The 5,000-nt window shown below is 52.3% G+C and overlaps 1 non-coding gene across 1 annotated transcript in view; it reads left to right on the top strand.

The window, feature by feature from the left end:
* The first annotated feature begins 3,815 nt into the window (after positions 1-3,815).
* LOC126432781 (small subunit ribosomal RNA) overlaps positions 3,816-5,000 on the top strand; it is a 1,909-nt gene continuing 724 nt past the window's right edge. The window contains exon 1 of the ribosomal RNA XR_007578222.1: positions 3,816-5,000. This exon is cut by the window's right edge and continues 724 nt beyond it. This is a non-coding gene — a ribosomal RNA (small subunit ribosomal RNA).

Here is a 5,000-nt window from a genome sequence, read left to right as displayed (position 1 = left end):
CGTACCTTAACCTAACCTATATCGTACCTTAACCTAACCTATATCGTACCTTAACCTAACCTATATCGTACCTTAACCTAACCTATATCGTACCTTAACCTAACCTATATCGTGCCTTAACCTAACCTATATCGTGCCTTAACCTAACCTATATCGTGCCTTAACCTAACCTATATCGTGCCTTAACCTAACCTATATCGTGCCTTAACCTAACCTATATCGTGCCTTAACCTAACCTATATCGTGCCTTAACCTAACCTAATTTGTGCCTTAACCTAACCTAATTTGTGCCTTAACCTAACCTAATTTGTGCCTTAACCTAACCTAATTTGTGCCTTAACCTAACCTAATTTGTGCCTTAACCTAACCTAATTTGTGCCTTAACCTAACCTAATTTGTGCCTTAACCTAACCTAATTTGTGCCGTAACCTAACCTAATTTGTGCCGTAACGTAACCCATGTTGTGCCGTAACGTAACCCATGTTGTGCCGTAACGTAACCCATGTTGTGCCGTAACGTAACCCATGTTGTGCCGTAACGTAACCCATGTTGTGCCGTAACGTAACCCATGTTGTGCCGTAACGTAACCCATGTTGTGCCTTAACCTAACCCATGTTGTGCCTTAACCTAACCCATGTTGTGCCTTAACCTAACCCATGTTGTGCCTTAACCTAACCCATGTTGTGCCTTAACCTAACCCATGTTGTGCCTTAACCTAACCCATGTTGTGCCTTAACCTAACCCATGGTGTGCCTTAACCTAACCCATGGTGTGCCTTAACCTAACCCATGTTGTGCCTTAACCTAACCCATGTTGTGCCTTAACCTAACCCACGTTGTGCCTTAACCTAACCCACGTTGTGCCTTAACCTAACCCACGTTGTGCCTTAACCTAACCCACGTTGTGCCTTAACCTAACCTACGTTGTGCCTTAACCTAACCCATGTTGTGCCTTAACCTAACCCATGTTGTGCCTTAACCTAACCCATGTTGTGCCTTAACCTAACCCATGTTGTGCCTTAACCTAACCCATGGTGTGCCTTAACCTAACCCATGGTGTGCCTTAACCTAACCCATGGTGTGCCTTAACCTAACCCATGGTGTGCCTTAACCTAACCCATGTTGTGCCTTAACCTAACCCATGTTGTGCCTTAACCTAACCCATGTTGTGCCTTAACCTAACCCATGTTGTGCCTTAACCTAACCCATGTTGTGCCTTAACCTAACCCATGTTGTGCCTTAACCTAACCCATGTTGTGCCTTAACCTAACCCATGTTGTGCCTTAACCTAACCCATGTTGTGCCTTAACCTAACCCATGTTGTGCCTTAACCTAACCCATGTTGTGCCTTAACCTAACCCATGTTGTGCCTTAACCTAACCCATGTTGTGCCTTAACCTAACCCATGTTGTGCCTTAACCTAACCCATGTTGTGCCTTAACCTAACCCATGTTGTGCCTTAACCTAACCCATGTTGTGCCTTAACCTAACCCATGTTGTGCCTTAACCTAACCCATGTTGTGCCTTAACCTAACCCATGTTGTGCCTTAACCTAACCCATGTTGTGCCTTAACCTAACCCATGTTGTGCCTTAACCTAACCCATGTTGTGCCTTAACCTAACCCATGTTGTGCCTTAACCTAACCCATGTTGTGCCTTAACCTAACCCATGTTGTGCCTTAACCTAACCCATGTTGTGCCTTAACCTAACCCATGTTGTGCCTTAACCTAACCCATGTTGTGCCTTAACCTAACCCATGTTGTGCCTTAACCTAACCCATGTTGTGCCTTAACCTAACCCATGTTGTGCCTTAACCTAACCCATGTTGTGCCTTAACCTAACCCATGTTGTGCCTTAACCTAACCCATGTTGTGCCTTAACGTAACCCATGTTGTGCCTTAACGTAACCCATGTTGTGCCTTAACCTAACCTATAATGTGCCTTAACCTAACCTAAAGTGCGCCGTAACCTAAACTATATTGCGCCTTAACCTGACGCACGTTGTCGCTGAACCTGCTCTGTAATTGTTATGCAACCCGTTAAAGTAGTGTAGTGTTGCCTAACCGCAACCCTCGCAATATAGTTCGCTACTCGCACTGCCCGGTCCCCTGTGTATCGCGTCATGTTAAACACCTTGCAGGTGTTGCTGACTTTCCACATGCTCCTGCTATACACTGTAGTGTGGATAGCAGCAGGACGTACATGCCCCCCCCCCTTCCCCCCTGCCTTCGCAAGCTGGTCGGTGAGAAGTTTGCATGTTCAATGCCCTTCGCATGCCGACGTACTCAGCCTACGTTGTGGTACGGCCTGTCACCTGTCCGCCGATGTACGCAAAACCCACAAACTGTACTGCACATTGCTCCGTATGTACTGAATGATACATCGTGGCCCATGTGACCGTATGACGACAGCGCCTAGCAACGGCGGACCATACAGTCCAAATATTGTGCACGCAGCTACGTGTCGTCTCCCTATAAGAGCTGGATTGCAGTGTGGTACGCCATACAGACGTGTGGGAGGAACGGACGCCCTGGATGGCGATCAGCATGAGCAGTCTGTTGATGTAGTGGAGCGTGTATTCGGACGTAGTCGTCTCTTCTCACACACCGTGATAGCATGTTGCACCGCGTTCCACATCTGCGACATGCTGCAGAGGCGGGCTGACAGTCGTTCGCGCAATGGACACCGCATACGTACGGGGTCTACCTTCCACGTGTTCTCTAGGCGTGCACATGTTGTTGCGTCTATGTGGGCAGACGTAGTGTGTTGTGACACCTGACACAGGCATGCAATACTCGTTGCAAATGGCGATGGACGTGTACGTTTGCTGGTGACGTTACGCAAATGAACAACCGGTAACCCGTTGTGGTGCGGTTGTTCTCGCTAGAGGTGAATCAGTGTTGGCGACGATCGGTCGAGCTATTAACCGGTTGTTTCAGGGATACCCACCATGCCCACGAACGTGAAAGGGGACCCACCATGCCCACGAACGTGAAAGGGGATCTGGGTGTGAGGCGATACGCGGCGGTGGCTGGGTGGGACCGTCCCCGGCCGGTGAGGGGGGGCCGCCCGGCGTGCTGGCAGCGCGGTGCGTGGGCGCACGCGCTACAGCCGGCTGGTGGGGGCGGCCGGTGGCAGGCGCGCCGGCCGACGGACGCGGCAGGCGGCGCAGCTGCGCGCCGGCGCCCCCTGCTCGCGGCGCCTTGCGGCCAAAGTAGGTCCTCGCGGGCCCGGTGCGAAGCGCGGTGGCCATCTGCAGTGTGCTGGTCCGATTGAGGACTTTGTGCGCTGAGGATGCGCCGCCGCCCGGCGCTCGGCGCCGCGACGCCGTCTGCTGCTCGGTCGCCCCAGCGGTTCTCGCAGGTGGTTTGTATCGCAGCTGTGCGGACGTGTTGGCGCGTGCGCTGTGCTGGGAGAGTTCGCTTCGGCACCCAAGTAGGGCTTTTGTCCTTCTGTGGCGCTGGCGTTGGAGCTGCCGGTCACCGTAGGTGGCGCGTGTTGTCTCCCGCCGGCAATGCCACGACAGCACGCTCCCGGGCCTCTGTCGGCAGCGGCAAGCTCAGTTGGGAGCACGGGTGGTCGCACCTAAAGCGTCTACTCGCCTAACTCCGGGCGATTGCGCCTCTCTCGAACCCGACCAAGTACTTAGGACGGCGCTGCGCGCCGCCGGGACCTGAGAGGGTTTCGAGGTGTGTTGTGCAGGGGAGCTCAGCCTCCTCCTGTTTGCAGAATAATTGAGCGGACGCTTGCGTGTTCGCGCGGGCCCCCGGGACACACTCCCGGGCGGCCGGCTGCTCAGCTCTAGTTGACGCAGCTCCCTGGTTGATCCTGCCAGTAGTCATATGCTTGTCTCAAAGATTAAGCCATGCATGTCTCAGTACAAGCCGCATTAAGGTGAAACCGCGAATGGCTCATTAAATCAGTTATGGTTCCTTAGATCGTACCCACGTTACTTGGATAACTGTGGTAATTCTAGAGCTAATACATGCAAACAGAGTCCCGACCAGAGATGGAAGGGACGCTTTTATTAGATCAAAACCAATCGGTCGGCTCGTCCGGTCCGTTTGCCTTGGTGACTCTGAATAACTTAGGGCTGATCGCACGGTCCTCGTACCGGCGACGCATCTTTCAAATGTCTGCCTTATCAACTGTCGATGGTAGGTTCTGCGCCTACCATGGTTGTAACGGGTAACGGGGAATCAGGGTTCGATTCCGGAGAGGGAGCCTGAGAAACGGCTACCACATCCAAGGAAGGCAGCAGGCGCGCAAATTACCCACTCCCGGCACGGGGAGGTAGTGACGAAAAATAACGATACGGGACTCATCCGAGGCCCCGTAATCGGAATGAGTACACTTTAAATCCTTTAACGAGTATCTATTGGAGGGCAAGTCTGGTGCCAGCAGCCGCGGTAATTCCAGCTCCAATAGCGTATATTAAAGTTGTTGCGGTTAAAAAGCTCGTAGTTGGATTTGTGTCCCACGCTGTTGGTTCACCGCCCGTCGGTGTTTAACTGGCATGTATCGTGGGACGTCCTGCCGGTGGGGCGAGCCGAAGGCGTGCGACCGCCTCGTGCGTGCTCGTGCGTCCCGAGGCGGACCCCGTTGAAATCCTACCAGGGTGCTCTTTATTGAGTGTCTCGGTGGGCCGGCACGTTTACTTTGAACAAATTAGAGTGCTTAAAGCAGGCAAGCCCGCCTGAATACTGTGTGCATGGAATAATGGAATAGGACCTCGGTTCTATTTTGTTGGTTTTCGGAACCCGAGGTAATGATTAATAGGGACAGGCGGGGGCATTCGTATTGCGACGTTAGAGGTGAAATTCTTGGATCGTCGCAAGACGAACAGAAGCGAAAGCATTTGCCAAGTATGTTTTCATTAATCAAGAACGAAAGTTAGAGGTTCGAAGGCGATCAGATACCGCCCTAGTTCTAACCATAAACGATGCCAGCCAGCGATCCGCCGCAGTTCCTCCGATGACTCGGCGGGCAGCCTCCGGGAA

Source organism: Schistocerca serialis, unplaced genomic scaffold (assembly GCF_023864345.2).
Source record: "Schistocerca serialis cubense isolate TAMUIC-IGC-003099 unplaced genomic scaffold, iqSchSeri2.2 HiC_scaffold_1154, whole genome shotgun sequence".
NCBI lineage: Eukaryota > Metazoa > Arthropoda > Insecta > Orthoptera > Acrididae > Schistocerca > Schistocerca serialis.
This window is presented reverse-complemented; position numbering and strand designations above follow the sequence as displayed.